General features: G+C 42.0%; 1 protein-coding gene across 2 annotated transcripts in view; it reads right to left on the bottom strand.

Moving 5' to 3' along the window:
- The window catches only part of BCKDHB (branched chain keto acid dehydrogenase E1 subunit beta), a 277,474-nt gene that overhangs the window by 242,607 nt on the left and 12,975 nt on the right, over positions 1–21,892 (bottom strand). The window lies entirely within an intron of this gene.

Genomic DNA, 21,892 nt, shown 5'->3' on the forward strand with positions numbered 1-21,892 from the left:
TTCCTCTAAGGGCTCATGTACATTCTAGTCTGCTGCACATGAAGGGTACATCCACACTACCCGCCAGAAATGAAGTCGACAGGGGAGCCGCGGCTGTCGATCCCGCGCTGGGAGGAAAGTCAATCTAAGATGCGTTGACTTCAGCTATGCTATTCTCGTAGCTGAAGTTGCATGTCTTACATCGATCCCCCCTGCCCCCAATGTAGACCAGGCCCAAGTATCTGTGTGGCACCAGCAGGGTTTACAGAAACACTTAGTGCACAGCCGGCTAGTGTAGGGTGGATTCACACCGCAGCATGCAGTGAAGAAAGTATTTGTGTAGACAAAACCCAAGGGAACTGCTGTCAAACTCAGTCAGGCTGCCACCCAGGACCTGGTGATGTATCTGAAGAAATTAGGCCTGCCTAGGTTTCCATCGGTGGATGGCAAGTCTTTAGGTCAGACAGACGTTTGCAGGCTGGTTGTTTTAAAAATCCTTTCCAAATGCTTTATTCCTCCTCTTAAGATTAAACAATAGTTCGATTTAAGAAAGCTGTCTGGTTACTATATTCACCACTGGTCACAGATTCCCAAAGGGAAGACCCACTGGTGCCAAACCAGTCAGACGTGCTGGCTAAGCATGGTCGATACACAAGGTACTGTAGCTCCAGACCTGATCGAAGAGTGGGAGACTCAACTGATTCTGCCTCACAGGTAAAGGCAAGAAAGCTGACTTCTGAGGGGGTATACTCAGAGAGGGAACAGAGATGCAGCTAGCCCTGTAATCAGGACAGCATGTATGGGAAATTCAAGTATTGTTGCTGCATGTTATGAGATCGGTTTTAAAAAAATGGTTAAGAGAAAGCAGGTAGTCTGCCACCACTGTGTAGCTCCAGGCCATATAAAACCAAAATGTCCAAAACTTAAGGTCACCCCACAATCTGCACCCACAACCCCCACCGTGAGTGCTAATGCTACCACCTTGATTTTCTTGAGGAAACTGCAGGGGAGGAGAATGACCTCAAAGTATATTAGGACTAAGAATTTATTAAGAGTGAATGGCATTGAATGTACAGAGTGGACAGAGACCGCACCACAAGTCACTTTGGTTAAACGAAGTTTGGTAAGGGAAGAGGATAGACTTCCTGGCAAAAGTCTAAATATTTTAGCTTTGGCTGAATTTTCTGTGACTGTGCCTCTAGCTAAAGTGCACCTTAAGTGGGAAGATTTTACAGGTGATCGTGTGGTTGGCATCAGGAATTTGCTTCCAACTGATATTTTAATAGATAACATTTTATTTTTAGCCATGTCTAAGCATGTTAATGTTATAATCAGGACCGAGGGGAAGTGCGGATCTGATTCACCTTCTTTGTCCGTGGCCAGCAAGCAAGTCTGGGAAGGGGAGGAAATAGCTTCAAGTCCTTTTTCTGAGGCAGACAGCACCTTGCCTTTTGGGGAGGAACTAGAAAATTCTTCTGTTGTACCAGAGGCTGCTCTGGGCTGAAGTGAACACAAAAGGAGTTTGTGACTGCTCAGCAAGCTGATACTGTCATAAACAGATAGTTAAGGGTTAATGTCTCTTTTACCTATAAAGGGTTACAAACAGTGAACCTGGAACACCTGACCAGAGGACCAATCAGGAGACAAGACACTTTCAAATCTCGGTGGAGGGAAGTCTTTGTTTGTGTGTTTCTTAGTCTGTTGATGTACTGGTCTTCGGGAATGCTGTACCCAAGACAGGCTCTTTCAAAATTTTCCAAGAAGGCCTCGGTGTCATCACCTGCCTTGTAGGTGGGAAATTTCCTGTGCTGTGGAGCAATAATGGGCGCCGGGTTGTTAGGGTTGGCTGGCACAGGCAGCCCAGCTTTTGCCAACTCCAGTTCATGTTTTCTCTGTTTTTCCTTCTCTTCATTCTCTTTTTGTTGTTTTTCCATTTCTTTTTGGTGCTTTTCCATTTCTCGGCGGTGGGCCAACTCTTCTTCTGCTTGTTTCCTTCGGTAGGCCACCTCTTCTTCTTCTAGTTTTCTTTTGTGTGCTGCCTCCTTGGCTGCCTGTTCTCTTTGGTAGGCTGCCTGTTCTCTTTGGTAGGCTGCCTCTTTGATCTGTTCTTCTCTTTCTTTCATCTCCATCTCTTTTTGTTTTATTTCCAGTTGTCGCCTGTGTTCAGCTTCTTTGATTTGTTCTTCGGCGCCAATTTTTGCCTTAGAAGTCATGGTTCCTGTTTTCTTGTGTTGGGGTGCCCTCCGGTGTTTATCTTCTGAACTGCAGGCTCTGTTCCCTCCTGGAGTCTGCCTAGCAACAGTGCTTTTTTCCTTTTCTCTCTCTAGCTAATGTTCAATGAAGGGAAACCAGAAAAACCACTTTATTTGCATGCATATAAGTGCTGGTACTTGCCTCCTAATGGGAGGGCTATTGCATGACAAAAGACCCTCACAGTCTCTTAATGGCTTCTCGCTTAACATGCAAGCCACAAACTGCCAGAGAGAGCAGAAAAAAAAATTCTCTCTGGTTCCCTTTTAAAACCAACTGTTTCTCTCTGCTAAAAAGCCCTTAGCAGAGAAAAGAAAAATATAATATTCCTACTGGCTTCTGGATTCTGTCTATCTCCCACCCGCTGCCACTCATGTAATAACCTAGTCCCAGATTTGGACCTTAGCGTCCAAAATATGGGGGTTAGCATGAAAACCTCCAAGCTTAGTTACCTGCTTGGACCTGGTACCTGCTGCCACCACCCAAAAAATTAGAGTGTTTTGGGGCACTCTGGTCCCCCTGAAAAACCTTCCCTGGGGACCCCAAGACCCAAATCCCTTGAGTCTCACAACAAAGGGAAATAATCCTTTTTCCCTTCCCCCCTCCAGGTGCTCCTGGAGAGATACACAGACACAAGCTCTGTGAATCCAAACAGAGTGAATCTCCCTCTCTGTTCCCAATCCTGGAAACAAAAAGTACTTTCCTATTCCTCCAGAGGGAATGCAAAATCAGGCTAGCAATCCAACACACAGATCTCCCCGATTCCTTCCTCCCACCAATTCCCTGGTGAGTACAGACTCAATTTCCCTGAAGTAAAGAAAAACTCCAACAGGTCTTAAAAGAAAGCTTTATATAAAAAGAAAGAAAAATACATCCAAATGTCTCTCTGTATTAAGATGATACAATACAGGGTCAATTGCTTAAAAGAATATTGAATAAATAGCCTTATTCAAAAAGAATACAAATCAAAGCACTCCAGCACTTATATTCATGCAAATACCAAAGAAAAGAAACCATATAACTTACTATCTGATCTCTTTGTCCTTACACTTAGAAACAGAAGATTAGAAAGTAGAACTACTTCTCCAAAGCTCAGAGAAAGCAGGCAGGCGACAAAAGACTCAGACACACAATTCCCTCCACCCAAAGTTGAAAAAATCCGGTTTCCTGATTGGTCCTCTGGTCAGGTGCTTCAGGTGAAAGAGACATTAACCCTTAGCTATCTGTTTATGACAGTTGTTCTCTATGGGTTCTGAGAGGGTAACCAGACGTACCTACAGGCTCTCTAATTTTCTATTCAAATAGTAAGTAACAGTAGAAGGCGGTTTAGTCTTTTGCAAATAAAGAAAACAATCAAAATGTGTATTTTGCTGGAATGATTTTAATGTGTATTTGTGCTGGGCGGAAGACTCCTCTCTAGTGTCTATAAGCTGAAAGACCCTGTAACATTTACCATCTAAATTACAGAGACAACTTTTACCTTTTTTTTTCTCCTTTCTTTTATTAAAAGTTTTTCTTTTTAAAGACCTGATTGATTTTTTCCCCTTGTTGAGGCTCAAGGGAATTGAGTCTGTACTCACCAGGGAATCGGTGGGAGACAGGGAGAGAGAAGGGAGGGGGGAAAAGGTGGAATCCCTTTGTTTTAGATTCACTGAGCTTGAATATGTATTACCTCTCGGGGAGGGGGAAAGAGGAGGGGGAAAGGTGCACTCCTCTCTGTTTTTAGATTCAAGGAGTTTGAATCACAGTGATCTTCCAGGGTAACCCAGGGAGGGAAAGCTCAGGAGAGGCAATGGTGGGGGGAAAGAGTTTACTTTCCTTGTGTAAGATCCAGGGGCTCTGGGTCTTGGGGTCCTCTGAGAAGGTTTTGGGGGCACCAGAGTATACCAGGCACTGCAAGTCCTGGTTGGTGGCAGCACTACAAGATCTAAGCCGGTAATTAAGCTTAGGGGGATTCATGCTGGTACCTCATCTTTTGGACGCCAAGGTTCAGAGTGGGGATTTATGCCATGACAGATGCTTCTTTGAAAGAAGAAAGGAGTGTAGCTCCAAACAATGCATCAGCTGGGGAAGAAAAAAGGTAGATTTTTTTAAGCAGAGTTTTTCTCTAGGGAAGCTCCTATAGCGAAGAAGAGGTACTCGGATAAGATTTGCAAGCTGGTAGTTGTACTTGAAAGATACAGGAGAGAATTGCTCCAGATAGCCCATGACTGTCCATTTGCAGAACAGTCAGGAGTGGGAGGGAGGGGGAAATCTGACAGACAAACAGAATTTCTAGTGGCCTCACGTGTTTGAGACAGTAAGATTATTGTAAATGTTGCGACTTATGTCAGAAGCATAAGGGATTAAAGGGACATTGTAAAGCGCCACTCAGCCTTTTCTCATTATTAAAGAGCCATTTGCCAGAGTGGCTGTAGATAGTGTGGGCTCTCTCATTAAACCTTCCAGGAATGGAAAGAGACATATACTTGTTGCAGTGGACTCTGCCACTAGGTATCCTGAAGCCAGAGCCTTGTTTAATATTGAAGTTGAATCAGTGGCTACAGTTTATTCACCATTTTCAGCAGAGTAGGTTTTCCCACAGAAATCTTGTCAGACCATGGTGTAAACTTCATGTCTGAAGTCTTTAAAAGGTTACAGGAATTACGTGGGGTGAGGCATATAAAGGCTGCTCCTTATCACCTAGAAAGGTATGGGCTTGTGAAAAGATTTAATGGAACCATAAAAACTATGCTAAGAATGTACATCTCCTAGTGTGAAAAACGACTGAGACTTATTACTTCCTTACCTTTCATATGCATACAGAAGTGTGGCCCCCTTTTATCTCCAGTATGGAAGGCAGGTGAGGGGACCCCTAGATTTGATTTGAGGATCTTGAAAGGGCAACACCAAGGAAACAGGACAGTCAATAGGGAAATAATTCGTTTTAAGGAGAATTTGAGATTATGATGGATTTAGTCTAACAGAACCTTAAGAAAAGTCAGGAAACTCAAAGTTTGGTACGAATATCAAATGATCTATCTTCATTATATCATTGGTGATCTGGTGTTAATGCCGATTCCTCTGGAGGAAAAACAAAGGATTATTGGGAAGGATCGTCAGAGGTGACTGAAAGAGTGAATGAAGTAACACAGGGGTAGGGAACCTATGGCATGTGTGCCAAAGGCGGCACGTGAGCTGATTTTCAGTAGCATTCACCCTTCCTGGGTCCTGGCCACTGGTCTGGGGGGTGGGGGGTGTCTGTATTTTACTTTAATTTTAAATGAAGCTTCTTAAACAATTTTAAAACCTTATTTACTTTACATACAATAGTTTAGTTATATATTATAGACTTGCAGAAAGACCTTCTAAAAACATCAAAATGTATTACTGGCACATAAAACTGTAAATTAGAGTGAATAAATGAAGACTTGGCACACCGATTCTGAAAGGTTGCCGAACCCTGAAGTAACATATAATGTAAGGACGCCCAATGCAGAGGAGCCTGTGTACACAGTGCATAGCTATAGATTAAAAGTTTACCATGAAAGGAAGATGGCTGTAAACATAGTTTGAGGAAAAAATTATCCACCTCTTTAATTGATTTGGTCAAAGACTGCAGGGGAGACACTCCTCTAGAAATAAGGTGACCAGATGTCCCGATTTTATAGGGACAGTCCCGCTGTTTGGGTGTTTTTTTTATATAGGCTCTTATTATCCCCCACCCTCTGTCCTGATTTTTCACATTTGCTATCTGGTCATCCTATCTGGAAAGCACTGAGTTCTGGATTGAGTTTAAGCCTTCCCCAAAGCAGGAAATGTTCACCCTTTTAAAGCACCACAAACAGGTAGTTTCCAACCAGCCAGGTTTAAGTGACAAGATTGCGCATTCCATTCAGACCTTGGGGCCCCACCCTCTTCTTGGCAGAGCATACCAGGCTAAAGGGGAAATGCAGAAACAATTCCAGGAGGGGGAGGGAAGCATGCTTGAAAGGAAGGTAATCACAAAGGGTATTTCTTCACTGGCAACATTAAAGCGCTGCTCCAGCAGCACTTCAACATGGCTGTGTAGTCGCAGCACCAGCTGAGAGCTCTCTCCCAGCGCTGTTTTAAAATAAAATAAAATAAAAGGCAAGCCATCCCCATGAGGGGAGTAGATCCCAGCGCTAGCACACTATCTACACTGCCACTTTACAGCGCTGAAACTTGCAGCACTCAGGGAGGTGCTTTTTCACACCCCAGAGAAAGTTTTAATGCTGTAAAAAGTGGTAGTGTAGACAAGGCCTATATCAAAAAGCCTCTGCTATTGTAATGGTACCTAAAAATACAAAACCATGAGATTGTGTGTAGATTACAGAAAAACTAAATAAAAAACAAACAAGAGTACTTGCGGCACCTTAGAGACTATCAAATATATTTGAACATAAGCTTTTGTGGGCTCCAGCCCACTTTATCGGATGCATAGAATGGAACATGTAAGAAGAGTATACACACACACACAAGATGCCATACTAGCTCAAGGAGGCTAATTGAGATGACCTCTTATCACCAGGAAAAAAAATTTCTGTAGTGATAATCAAGTGGTCAATTTCAGACAGTTGACAAGAGGTGTAAGGATAGTTATCATAAGGAAACAGATTCAAGTAGTGTAATAACTCAGCCATTCCCAGTTTCTATTCAAGCCAGAGTTAATGGTATCTAATTTACAAATCAATTCAAGCTCAGCAGCCTGTCCCATATCCTGTACCCCAAATAGAGGCCTTACAGGGCACAAAATTCATAAGCACACTGGATTTGTTTTCTGGGTACTGGCAAATTCCCTTAGGTGCTGATAGCCGGTGGCGAGGGGGCAGGGAAATCTGCATTTGTAGTGGAATCTGGACTATATAGAGGGACAGTCCTGATATTCATAGAGGGACCGTCCTCATTGTCAAGGTCTCCAAGCGCAAGGTGAGGGGCTGCAGAGGTATCGTCCCTGTAGGATGACCAGATATCCCAATTTTAGAGGGACAGTCCTGATATTTAGGGATTTTTTCTTCTTATCCATTGTCTTGAATTTTTCATACTCTCTATCTGGTCACCCTACCTACAACACAGGGAGGCCAGTAGTATGGAAAACCTGGCAGGCCGTATGGAAAGCAGCTTGTGAGAAAGGCTTCCAGAACCTAAAAGAAGCATTGTCTAAAGAACCTGTTTTGGTTAACTCTGATTTCAGCTAACCATTTGTGCTGTGTACTGATGTTTCTAACACAAGATTTGGGGGGGGGGGGGGGAAGAGGGGCAGCGCAGAGAGGCAATCCTATTGCCTAGTTAAGCAAAAACTCATCCCCACTGAACAAGATTAAGGGGCCATTAAGACAGAATGCTATGTCATGGTCTGGGCTCTTATGCAACTTGAACCTTATTTTCTTAAAACTTTTTATTGTTTTAAGCAATCATGCCCCTTTGACATGGGCACCAATTCTAGATTACTTCATAGGAGTTTAACCCTACAGGAATCTGATATGGAAATAAATTTATATCCAGAGAAAGGAGAATGAAGTGGCTGAAGCCTTGTAAAGAATAGGAAAACCCTGAGGTGTATTCAGGAGCGCCAGTGACTCCCCTTCGCAAGCAATTTTTGTGTTGGGGGTATGACGCTGGCTGACTAGGTCATGCTAGAATATATTCAGGAAAATTCACAACTGTAGATCAAAGTAAACTATGTATTCACACATTTAAACTTTATGAAAATTAGTGGAATGTTAGTGGAATGTTTTCAATCATCTGTTCTTGTCATAATGTAATAGCAAATATTTAGACAGTAAATACCCTTGTAACTAAAATTACCAAAGAAATGTTGTGAAATGCTAATGAAGGACTTAAAGACTTTAACAGAAAGTGCTAAATTTCAAAGCAAGTGGCCATTATGTATATAGCTGGAGATCAAAAGTTTAAGTGCACTCCTCACTCACCCTCAAAGGAAAAGCCCATGCGGTTAGAGACATGGTCAGCTTGCTTTTTGTATGAAGATACAATAAATATGGATTCAAAGATCCTTTATCTCTGGACAAAATGAGTAAACAAAAAAATGGAGATCCTCAAGGTTATTCTAGGTAGCCCTGAAAGACTTTTGGGAAATTGGCAGATTACTACATCTCTGCCACCACTGGTAGTTATAGACTCACTTGAACATATATTTTAACTACTTTAACCCACTCATTAACTCATTTGCTTCTCTTAGCTGATAGTTTATTATAGGCCTGACTGCCAGCCTCATCTTTGATGCAAGACCCAGAGTACTAACTGATCTGGAATAAATGACTGCGCTCTCAGGACTGAGACAAACCTGATTAGTGCGATTTTAGGTTTAAGTATCCTTTTATCACAAAATTCAGTGTGTCTAGGTGGCACTATAGAATGGAGAGGCTAAAGGGAGCATCTGTGGCTCCAGTGTAAGACCAGTAAAGTGATCCAGGAGTTCACATTTATTACTGGCTTAGTGAAATCTACTTACAGAATATACCACTAGTCTGGGGTGTCTGCCTTTGTTTTCTGACACACTGTCCTGAGATAGGCACTCAGTTGTGAGCTGCTCCAGACAGCATAACAATTAGTATATTAGCTAAAGTAGGACTTAACTGGCATCAGAGACTTAGTGGGATAAGTCTCGTGACTGTTATATTGGCAGAGGAGTGTAGCTTGTTCAGGAAAGAAAGGCAGGATAAAAAGGAAGGAAGTGTTGCATTATACAGCAAGAATATATACACTTGTTCTGAGGTCCAGGAGAAGGTGAGAGGCATACCACCCAAAAAAGTTTCTTGGTAACGATAAAAGGGATAAAAAGAAATAGGGATGTCATGCTAAGGGGTCTGCTATACCACCAAATCAGAAACAGAAGATGGATGAGGAATTTCTAGAATACCAGAGATATTCAAAATAAGGCCTGACAGTAATGAGAGATTAACTATCCAGATACTTGTTGGAAAAATATGGTAAAAAACAGTTTCCAGTAAGTTCTTGGAATGTATTGGGCACAGCTTTTTGTTTTAGAAAGTGGACGACGTAACCAGGGGACAGCCATTTTAGACTGGATTCTGACCAAAAGGGAGAAATTGGTAGTCAGTCTGAAGGTGGAAGGCAATTTGAGTGAAAGCAGCAAAGAATCCTGTGGCACCTTATAGACTAACAGACGTTTTAGAGCATGAGCTTTCGTGGGTGAATATGGCATCTGAGGAAGTGGGTATTCACCCACGAAAGCTCATGCTCCAAAACATCTGTTAGTCTATAAGGTGCCACAGGATTCTTTGCTGCTTTTACAGATCCAGACTAACACGGCTACCCCTCTGAAATTTGAGTGAAAGTGATCATGATCTGAAAATCTATGATTCTAAGGAAAGGAAGGAGTGAGAGCAACAGAATACTGCTTTTTTTGGTGTCCATTGTCAGACTAAAACTCAGAACTGATAGGTAAGGACATATGGGAAGAAAAGCTAAAGGAAAAAGGAGTTCAGGAAAGCTGGTAGTTTCTCATGTAAATGATCCTAAGAAGGTACAACTACAAAACATCCCAATGTGAAGGAAAAATAGCAGTAATAGTAATATGGCTTCTTCAAAAGGAGGCTCCTTTTCCTTAAAAGGACGGAAAAGCAAAAAGGAATCCAACAAAAAGTGGAATCATGGACAAATTGCTAAGGAGAAGCACAAAACAACAAGTATTTAGAGGCAAAAATCTGAAAAGCTGTGGCACAAAATGAGTTACACCTAGCAAGAGATAAAATAAAAGGGACTTTAAATCAGTGGTTCCCAACCAGGGATATGCATACTACTGGCGGTACTTGGACATCTTCCAGGTGGTACATCAACTCATTAGATATTTGCCTAGTTTTACCACAGGCTACATAAAAAGCACTAGTGAAGTCAGTACAAACTAAAATTTCATACAAACAAAAACTTGTTTATATTGCTCCATATACTATATGCTGAAACGTGAGTACAATATTTATATTCCAGTTGATTTACTTTATAATCATATGGTAAAAATAAGTAAAAAGCATTTTTCAGTAATAGTCTGCTGTGATACAAAAAACAGACAAGAATACAAAAGTAAGCAAGTAGTTTTTAAATGAGGTGAAACTTGGGGGTATGCAAGATAAATCAGACTCCTGAAAGGGGTACAATAGTCTGGAAAAGTTGAGAGCCACTGCTTTAAATACATTAGCAGCAAGAGAAAGATAAAGGAAAGTGTAGGTCTTCTACTCAGTGGGGGAAGGAGATCGAACAACAGATATCAAGAAGGCTGAGGTGTTTAATATTTCTTGCTTCAATCTTCACTAAAAAGGGTTAATGACAACCAATACTCAGTTAATATTAACAAGGAGAAAGGAACACATGAAAAATTGGGAAAGGACAGGGTAAAGAATATTTAGATAAGTTAGAGGTATTCAAGCAGGCAGGGCCTGATGAAATCCATCCTAGCGCTCTTAAGGAACTAACTGAAGCAATCTCAGAACCACTGAGAACAGGTGAGTCTCCAGGAGGACTGCAGAAGTACAAACCTAGTACCTGTATCTAAAAAGGGGGACAGAGGACGCCAGGAATTATAGACCTGTCAGACCAACTTTGATACCTAGAAAGATACAAGAACAAATTAAGGTTGATAAGGAATAGCCAACTTGGACTGGTCAAGAACAATCATATCAAACCAACCTAATTTCCTTCTTTGACAGGATTACTGGCCTACCGGATATTGGTGAAGCAAGAGATGTGCTATATTCTGATTTTAGCAAGGCTTTTGACACAGTGCTACATGACATCCTTATAAGCAAACTAGGAATATGCTGTCTGGATGAAGTTACTATATGGTGAGTACAAAACTGGTTGAAAGACTGTACTTGAAGTGTTTTCAATGGTTTGCTGTCAAACTAGAAAAGCCTATCTAGTGGAGAGGTCAGTCCTTGGACCAATACTGTTTAACATTTTCATCAATGACTCAGATAATGGAGTGGAGAGCATGCTTATAAAATTTGTGGATGACACCAAGCTGGAAAGGGTTGCAAGCACTTTGGAGGATAGGATTAGAGTTCAAGATGACCTTGACAAATTTGAGAACTGATTTAAATTCAACAAGACGAAATTCAATAAAGACAACTGCAAAGTACTTCACTTGGAAAGAAACTCAAATGTGCAACTACTGCTGAAAAGAATCTGAGGGTTTGGATCACAAACTGAGAAAGTCAACATGATGGAGTTACAAAAAAAGACTACCATCGTTCTGGAGTGTGTTAACAGAAATATCAGAGACAGGAGGCATTTGTCCCATTCTACTCAGCACTGATGAGGACTCAGAGAGACTACTGGGTCCAATTCTTAGTACCACACTTTAGGAAAGATGTGGACAAATTGGAGACAGTCCAGAGAAGAGCTAAAACATTATGAAAGGTTTAGGAAACCTGACCTATGAGGTAAAGTTAAGATAACACCTGGGCATGTTTATCTTGAGAAAAGAAAACTGGGGGCAGGATTTGATAACAGTCTTCAAATACATTAAAGGGCTGTTATGAAGAGGATGGTGACCAATTGTTCTCCATGTCTACTGAAGGCAGGACAAGTAGTAATGGACTTAATCTGCAACAAGGGAGATTTAGGTTAGATATTAGGAAGAACTTCACGACGATGTGATCCCACCACTCATTGCTTGTTTCCTGAGCCCAAAAGTGCTGTTCCACGGTGGTAAGACTGCTTGTGGCATTCACAGGTATGTTTGTGTCGAATGTGTTACTTGAGTCAATATCCTCGGAGTCCTCACTGTCATTTTGGATCTTAAGGAATAACTCGACTGCCAAATGTGACTGAAAGGGAAGACCGAGCGCGCAGTACAAAAAACATTGAAAGATGGTGCCAATTGTGGATGGAAGCAGAGGGCTTGCTGGGATGGGGCTTTGGGATAGGACCTAGAATGCCCTGCACCTCCTTGAAAAATATCACTTGCAACAGATACCCCCAATTTAAACTTCAGGCAGACTATTGTTCTGGATTGGTCTTATCACTGGAAGACCCTCCCACACTCACCATCATTAGCTAAAAAAAGGTGGAATGACAAGACAGCAAATGATGAGACATAGTTTTACATGTAGGAAAAATGTAATAAGACAGACAGACAGGGGAAGCATGCAAAGCATTTCAATGAGTGGAAAAGACACAAAATGGCAGGATTTGTCTATTTTCATCAAGTTAGAAAACAATTTCCTCACATTTTTGTTGTAGCTTTACCTGGAAAGCTATAAAAACTTATTTTGTTATTTTCAGATACAGTTAGCTCTAAAAACTGAGCCACTTTAAAGTGTTAACTGGTGGGTTGCAGTTTAAGTGTAACATGGTATTTATCTTCTCCCCATTCCTTGATGTGATGGGAAATAAGAGGGTGTCTAAGGGATTAAAAACAACTTTCTGTAAACAAACTAGTGCAGTATGGTTATGTCCTTTGAAAGACATGATGTGCACCATATATCTAAGGATGAAGTGCCTGGTACAAGAAAGAGTATGAACACATTAAGAACCTGTCATTTCTACAACCTCCTTTTTATAGTTAAAGTGCAAGTATGCCAATTCAGAGGTGACACAGCACTCATTATAATTGTCCAAAAGATAGCTATGAGCAACTTGTTAGCAAAAATACTCGAGTGTAGACTTATTAGCTAGCAAAATTCAGTAATTTGTAAAAAGATATCTAGGTACCAGAGTGAATTCTATTCTACATAGGCTCTCATATTGCCCTCATCATTGTTGTATCCGATCACCTTTCAGGAGTGTATTAATCATTTTGTTTAATATCCAGCAATTAGCAAGGATCAATTATACACATATTGTATTGTTATACACACTCAGTTTCAATCTAAATGTGGTAATACTCAAACATTGCTTCCATAATTAACAATTCATTTACAATAATCTAATTTTAAAACCTAGGACACATTTTAGAGAAGATATTCTACTAAAGAAGTTCAATCCTATAAAAATGGGTCAAATGCATTATTGCTTAGTAATTTCATTAGTGAAATTTCCAAATTTTCCTTTGTCAAACCGCATTTATAAAGACGCCAACTATCTGTGGAGATACTGATGGTTCAAGTCTTACATCCTTTAACACAAAATGTAGAGGCACATTCATAGCATGGATATCAGTTCGTGTGTAATGGAGATTCATCAGAAATTTCCTATTGTGGAACGTCATGCAGAGAAACGAGTTTTTCACAAATGAGATTTTTGGGACAAACTGTACAGAAGAAAAGACTTTTCTATATACTGGCCGGTATGAATTCAAAGTTAGTATTTCTCAGCTTCAAAACCACAGGTCAACAAAAGCAATTTCATTTTTAGTTAAGTCTGCAACACTGTTCTTATATCTGCCTACCATTTATTTGCTCTTCTATTCCGTTTACTTGTCCACTATGATTAGGCAACATAATGGGGGCAGCTGAAACAAAAATGTATTTTATTTTATTTTTTTTAAAAAGAGAAAACTCAAATTTTTAAGTATCATAAAATTGAGGGCCAAATCTTGTTTTCTTTACTTATGTGTCATGTCCAGTGAGGTAGATCTATGTCATTCAGCACTTAGTTTAACTGTTTATATGGAATATAAATCACAAAAAGCTGGTGTATACTGAGACCTAAGGACACACTGATAACTGGTACAGGAAATAAGGGGTGCATAGGAATCCCCTGGGTCTGATGTTTGTATAATAGTTAGCCAAAGGGCAGCATGCAAAGTCTCTGTTGATATCCCATAGCCCACTGGTCATCATATAGTCATTTTAAAAGTTAATATCTACACTGAAAACTGTTCTTAAGGTATGTAAAGTTAGGACAGGTCACCAGAAGGTGATAAACAGATTCTGTTTAGGCAAAAGACACTTGTCTCCCTGGCTGACCATGACGGTCTTACAAGAGAAGTCTACTTGCATACAGAGCTACCAGCTAATCAAGACTGTGAAGTCAACAAGGGATTGCAAAATCTCCAGAAAAGGAACACAGAGCAGGGGGCAGGTCTTCTTTATGACTAAGATAAAATAATTAGTCTAATATATTAGGAGACTGCAGAGACACATATGGTATCCTTCACCTAGGGGACCAGCAGCCAGCATGTTTGTCTTATTAACACAGGGTGACAGCGAGCCTGGCTGTTATAAGCTGGGGAAAAGATTTTGGGTGTGCTAATCTTTAAGACAGAAGAATGTCTAAGGGTACATCTACACTACCTGCCAATTTGGCAGGCAGTGAGCAATCAGGGATCGATTTATCGTGTCTAGTGTAGACATGATAAATCGATCCCAGATCGTCTATCAACTGCTGTGTTCCACCATGGCGAGAGGCAGAAGCGGAGTCGACCGGTGAGCAGCAGCAGTCGACCCCGCTCCATGAAGACGTGAGGTAAGTTGACCTAAGATACATCGACTTCCGCTATGCTATTAATTCCCCCCCTCCCTTCCAGTGTAGGCCAGGTCTCAGTTTATACTTGTTTTCACTATAAACAAATCGAAGTGCCATGAGCTAAGCAGAGCAGTGATCCTAGTAAGCTAAGTTGTCCTGTTCCTTTGAGAACAGTGGATCTGTGAATTCTGTGAGTATCCCAGAGAACAGCAGCTGACTATTCCAGAGCAATGCTTGAAGGGCTCAGAGACTGGAGCTTTCCTATTGCTAACCTGCAGAAGAACAGCAGTCCCTTCATAGGTTGGGAGGGAAGCGCTTGTGTTATCTGGGCAGCGACAGACAAAGCTTCTGCACAGTAAGGGCAGGTGTAGTGAGATGCTCCACTACCCAGGGTGCCCCCCAGGAAGAATCACATACACAATTTAAGGATTGTGGCAAATTGCCGGTACCGTTATGCTGGGTCTTGCACTCTCCCTTCTTTGGGGAAGGTTCAGGGTGCCATTGCTTGCCTCTGAACCAGTATTTTAATTACCCCACTAGTGTCCTTGAGGAGGGGAGCGGAGAGGGAGGGACCTGGGCCCACCCTCTTCTCCAGGTCCCAAACCAGGGGCCCTGAGGTTTGTGGTGAACCACTTGAACTAGCAGTTCCTTCCCCTGGGCTACTTCCCTCTCCTGCCCTTCAGCTTGTGAAGGGGCTTCTTGCCCTCCTTCTACACAGAACAGGTGCTCCTTACCTAGGGTCTCTTTTGAATTTCTCAGCCCACCGCAGCACTCCTCCAAACTCTCCTTTTGTGGGTCTCTTCAAAACTGTTCTCTTCTCCAACTCCTTCAAACTGCTCTCTGCTCCAACCAAACCTTCCTGCTCCAACGCCCACACTGTCTGACTGAAGCAGGGGTTTTTATAACATGACTGACTGCTGGTGCTCTAAGTGGCTTCAGGTGCTCTAATCTATAGCAAACCTTCCGCCCCTTGCAGGGAATAAGGCTCCCTGCTAACACTCTCCTGCTGCCCTCTGGCCACGCTGTATCACAGAATATTGTTCAGATGTTTGTGTTCAAAAGAGGCTATTTATAGACTTCAGTTTGTAAACGTTTATATTGTAGTACTGCTCAAGACCACCACTGTAATTCAGGACCCCAGCTATGTTAAGCACTGTACAAACATAGTAAAAGACAGTACCTACAAACTTCTTACTATCCAAATAGACAGGAGAGGGATTAATTGTGATCTCCAATTTACAGATGGGGAATGAAAGTATGGACAAATTCACTCTTTCTAAAGTAATGCAGGAAGGCAGTGGCAGAGTCAGAAATTGAATTTAGGTCTCCAACGTCACAGTGTAGTATGCTACCCACTAGACCATCCCTCCTCCCAGGAATGCAGTTAGTCAACGAAGATTACATGCTTTGCCAACTGTGATAAAAACTGAGAAATTATAACAATGAAAATAGTGCATAATTTTCTACAGTGATATAGCTTTAATGAACCAAATTATCCAAATACAAACACACAGCTATGCACATATTTTGAAATACAGCTGCCTATATTTATCTGATTAGACACGTATTAGAAAGTCTCTATACACACCCACCTGGGAAAAACAAACACACGATGTACTTATAGTAATGTGTACCTAATCACTCATTTTCAAGACCACACTGAACATGGACAAAATCTGCATTTTTTGCCACATTTCTTAATGCCACATTTCAATTAAGACTGTCCCTGTGACAGGTTGGAACCCTTGGGAAGCCACCTGACATGCTGAGATACCACTGAGTCTATTTGTTCTGCCAACATGGGCCCCCTTTAACCTGTCTTGCTGAGCCAGGCTCTTAAAACCTCCTCTAACACACACACAGGCAGGGCCACACCAAGCTGCAGATCAGCTCTGGGAAGACTCAGCTTCAGGGACTTGCTCCAGCACTCAGATGTCCACCTCCCTTGGAGTGCAGACCCGAAGATATATTATGAAATTCGCTCCCTCCCTCAATGTAGAGAGAGGTATGCACACTTCTTCCCCACCCCCTACCCGTTAGAAATGGCAGGAACTGGGTTTAATAAACAAAACAAAATTTTAACAACTATAAAAAGGCAGATAAGTGGTAGAAGGGGTAACAGAACAAAACAAAGCTGATTTCATTTGCTTAGTATTCCAACACAAACTAAGCTAGTTTCACTAAAGCAACTGGTTACAAATAGTATTTCTCGCCCTAAATATTGTCACAGGCAGGTTGCAAAGTTTCTGTGGTTCAGAGTTCTAGTTATATTCCTTTTCAGACTGGACCCCCATCTCAGTCTGGACTCCCCCTGCCTTCAGTTTTTCTTCTTGAGTAGACAGGCCACGGAGAAGAGGAGTCTTGTTTGCCTTCCTCTCAACCCGTAAGCAGGATTTACATAAGACAGGAATACTTTGGTTTCCCAAACTTGACACTCCTGCCCTTCCAGTGGAAAATTACAAGACCTCCTAGGTAATGTTTTAGTGACAAGATCACCTGACTCTGTAGGATCCCAGTGTCCATGAGTCAGTGGCAGTATGACGCATCCTCAGGAAGGCCAAGCTTTTCGCAGTTCATTGTCCTTGCTGATGGAACAGACGCCCTGTCTGGCTTTTCCATTGTTGTACCTGAAGTGTTAGCAGTGGGCGTCATCCAAAGTATCACAGTTGAAATACAGATACAGTCAATATTCTTAACTTCAGATACAGAAAAGATACAGGCATACAAATTGGATAATCACATTCAATAAATCATGAACTTTCCCATGATATCTTACATGAGCCATCTTGCCAGGGCCAGCTCTAGCTTTTTTGCCGCCTCAAGCAAAAAAGAAGAGCACCGCCCCGCCGTAACCCTCCGAGAGCACCGTGCGGCCAAAACCCCACCCCTACTCCAAGCGCCGTGCTGCCAAAAAAAAACACACACCCTCCAGTGCTGCCTCGACCAAAGAAAAGAAAAGAAAAAACCTGAGTGCCGCCCTGCCCCAAGGTGCATGTGCTTGGTCAGCTGGTGCCTGGAGCCGGCCCTGCATCTTGCATAAAGTAGATCTCAGTTATGTCATTCATATCATAAGCATATTTTCATAAAGAATATGGAATGACTAGGAGATAGTTGAACTCCACAGTGTATTAAACTTAAAGGATACAATTTCCCCTCCTCCCCCCCTAAGAATTTTTAAAAAAAAAAGGGAGAATCCTGTTTATTACCTTTACAAACCTCAGCCCAGGATCAGTGAAGATTACCACACTGGACTGAGAATGTTCAAAGTCTCTCCAATAAGCAGGAATGGACAAGAGGAACCCTGGTGATCCAATGTCTTTCCCCCTGGACCCGTGGGAAAGAGTTGGCCACTTTGGTTGTTCCTGGCATGCTTTCTAGCATGGTCAGACATCAGAGTGTTGTCTTCATGATTCTACTGCAGCTGCTGTATTTCAGGAACCAGAGTAAGACCAGGGATATAAAGTTTAAACCACAACTGTCTTTATCAGAGACAAAACAAGATGGCTCCTACAGATGCTGAGCATGCAGATCTTAAGTGTGTTTACATCATGTGCGACACCCCTCACAATGGGAGGCCCTCTGGTGATTACACAGGACTAATTTTAAAAAGACAGTATCACACTATACTACTGTTCCAGCCCAGCAATGTCTTCAGGAGCCATGTAATAGGGAGCTCTGCAATCCTTCTTCCCAGCAGTTATGGATCTTTGAAGGGGAAATTAACACTCATCACACACCCACAGTGGGAGCAGGGAAAATACTCTTGACCCTCCACCCAGCAAGTTCTCTATGAGCTAATTGCAGGTGCTCAGCATAAACCGAGCATGGTAGCTAATAAGTCTTAGTAACTGATCGGTACAAAACGAGCAGCCACTTAAAACCTGCCACTACAGTAGTTTAGCTAGGAAAATGCTGGGGATTTCCTATAGGACAGCATGTCAAATTTACTCAGTAAAGAAGGCTAAATTCCACTTTTAGTTACAGTCCATTGACAGGAACACAGCTTTAGGAATCTATATCCCCTTACATTCACAGCAAAACTCACTAATGTCAGCATGAAGATTTTGAGGAACAGGACAGAATTTGGCCTTTACTAGTAACTAAAAAAAGTTTCATCATTTAATTACTTCATTGTCACATTCACTGGGAATAAGCCCCTCACCCACCCAACTATTCTTTGGGCTTGTCTACATCACAAAGTTGCAGCGCTGGTGAGGGGGTTACAGCGCTGCAACTTAGGAGGTGTACACATCTGCAGGGCATCACCAGCGCTGCAACTCCCTGTTTGCAGCGCTGGCCGTACTCCCGTTTTGTCTCGGGTGTAGAGGATCCAGCACTGGTGATCCAGCGCTGGTAATCAAGTGTAGACACTTACCAGCGCTTTTCTTGACCTCCGTGGAATAAGCAGGTATCCCAGCATATCTGAGGAAGCCTCTCTGGTAATCAAGCAGGTCTCCTTCCCCGGTTTGCTCTCGCGTTCCCCGAACCCCCCTGCAAGCAGGTCTCCTTCCCCGGTTTGCTCTCGCGTTCCCTGAACCCCCGTGCAAGCAGGTCTCCTTCCCTGCGGTTTGCAGGGGAGTTTGGGGAACGCGAGAGCAAACCGCGGGGAAGCAGGTCTCCTTCCCCGCGATTTGCTCTCGCGTTCCCCGAACCCCCGTGCAAGCAGGTCTCCTTCCCTGCGGTTTGCTCTCGCGTTCCCCGAACCCCCCTTGAAGCCGCCCAACAGCGCTGCAGTGTGGCCACATCTAACACCACTTGCAGCGCTGGTTGCTGTAAGTGTGGCCACTCTGCAGCGCTGGCCCTATACAGCTGTATTAGTACAGCTGTAACAACCAGCGCTGCAAAATTGTAGATGTAGACATACCCTTTGTTTCTCTTGCCTCCCCCTACTCTCCATTGTCTATTTCTGGCTTTCCTGTCTCTACTTTCTTCTTCCTTCTGCATTTTCTTCCCTAGAACAACCCTCCTCTCCCACCCCTAGACTTCTCACTCCTTTCCCCAATCTACATGCTAAAATTATCAGCAATATAATAGTTAATGTTGACAAAGTGTCATTTACTTCATACTCTGATTAGATTAATAGGGGGCATGGGAGATAACACCTCTCAGAGCCACAAGCCATATACAGACTCAGGAAAGCAAATATTGTCCTATAACTCTGTTCATTTGGAAAAAGTTCTCAACCATGAGAGCTAGAATTTTATTTAAGAAGCTGAGATTCTGCCGTCTGAACATGTCACGCAGGACTCATACACCAGGTGGGCCTGACGCAGGCTGTGAGCTATACATTTGACTCCCATGCCAAAGCACATTTATGAAAAAAGAGAAAGAACAGAATAGGCCATCCAATGGCAGGACAAAGAGGGTAAAGGGCACGCATGATCTTTTCTACTCTGATCGCCATAAGGGCATCCAGACATACATCTCAGGAGTCCCACAGCAACACCTTCACCGTTGAGAAGCGGCAAAAAAGGTGTGTTAGCGGGTTCACATGCTAATACCAATATATAGTTGGGTCTGCCAAAAAGGGACTCTGAAGAGTTAGTGCAGGTTTAATTCAGATACTAACAAGTTACAGCTGCTGTGAGAAAAAACACTTCTATTTACTAACTTCTGTGCATTTAAATTCTAAGCTAAAGCATTTAATTATATGTAGTCTCATAATTAGACATTTTAAGAGTTGACCCGATTTAAAATTAGGATTTTATTTTTTCTCTTGCCACCCTCTTCCTGAGATAAGCATAAGCTCCACATGGGGTTTAAATGGCTTTCATAGCATACGGTCAATTTTGATTCACTCACAGAAGAAATCTCTATTTTAAAATACTTTCTCCCCAACTTCTGTGCACCATAGTCTTGATACTGAGTAACACTGTGTAGTACTGAGCCATTAATAGACTAAATTTTGCCTACTAAATACCAATTTGTATTCATGATCTTGCTCCCTGCATTTAAATAAAAAGAGACTACCAACTTGCTCTTAGAGCACTACTTTTCAGAGACAGACTGCCATCTAGTGATCTTGATGATTAAAAAAAAAGGGGGGGGGATTAAAAACAAAAAACACAAAACAAGAAGAAAGGAGGACTTTCCTGTCAGGGAAAATAAAAACACCCTCACATTTTACAACAATACATTGGTATGATACAAGATCATCTGTTAACATTTGCTTATTGCTGATAAGTGGAAAATACCTTCAACAACAAACATTTAAAAGATCCCTTTGGCTCTCATTGATAAGAATATCAATAAGGCCTTTTTTTTATTTTTTGCATACACAATATACTGCGTAAACAGTCTCCTGGTAATACAACTTGTATTTGCTTTCCCTTCTCTTTTACTACTAGGGACATTTGCACAGAAACAGGATATTTGCTTGAGAACCCATCTGCTCCTGCTGCTTATTTCCCTGTTGAAATCTAGTGTTAATTTTCACAGCAACCAACTGTAATGTCACAGAGACCTTACTCGGATGCAGATATTAGTATACAAAAAATTACAGTGTTAGATTTCTGTAGCTATGATTTTTAAATGTGCCTACCATGAACAAAGTTCCAGATAAACGATAAACCAGTAGCTTATTTGAATTTACAGTAAGAGAGCGTGAGGCATAGAAAGAAGATATGCATAGTTGAGTCAGACAGGCTTAGGGCTTGTCTACACTGCCCCACAGTTTGAACTACAGGGGGGTAAATTACACAACACCAGAATGCTGTGCTGTAACTCCCCATGTCAACACTGTGTGTGCAAATGAAAGAATACCTAGTTCGCATTAAAGTAGTCAATATTCTGAACTAGGTACCTTTCTGTTCAGCCCACAGCATCCACACAAGGGAGTTACAGCGCAGCACTTCAGAGCTTGCTGTAATTCACACACCCTGTAGTCTGAACTGCAGGGCAGTGGAGACATAGTATGCATCAGTGATTGCCTTAAGCACGCAAGGAGACCATCTTATCCAGTATTACTCTTAACCACCATGCAAGTAGCTATAAATATTACCCAGCATATAGTACATGAAACACTAACATTATTTTACACTGATTGTATTTTTATTAGAACCACAAAAGCTACGTTAAAAACCATACATTCAATGGGTAAACAGAGGAGAGCTATTTCAACTGTGAAGCAGAAATTCAGAAAATGCCATTAACCAGAAGAACAGAGTCTAACAGAGCTATGACACACGAATCAGGACTACTCCACTGCAGTCAGAATTACACCAGCATAATTCAAGGAGAATTCTAACCTTTCCCGTAGGCAACTGAAAGACAG

Source organism: Gopherus flavomarginatus, chromosome 4 (genome assembly GCF_025201925.1).
Source record: "Gopherus flavomarginatus isolate rGopFla2 chromosome 4, rGopFla2.mat.asm, whole genome shotgun sequence".
Lineage (NCBI taxonomy): Eukaryota > Metazoa > Chordata > Testudines > Testudinidae > Gopherus > Gopherus flavomarginatus.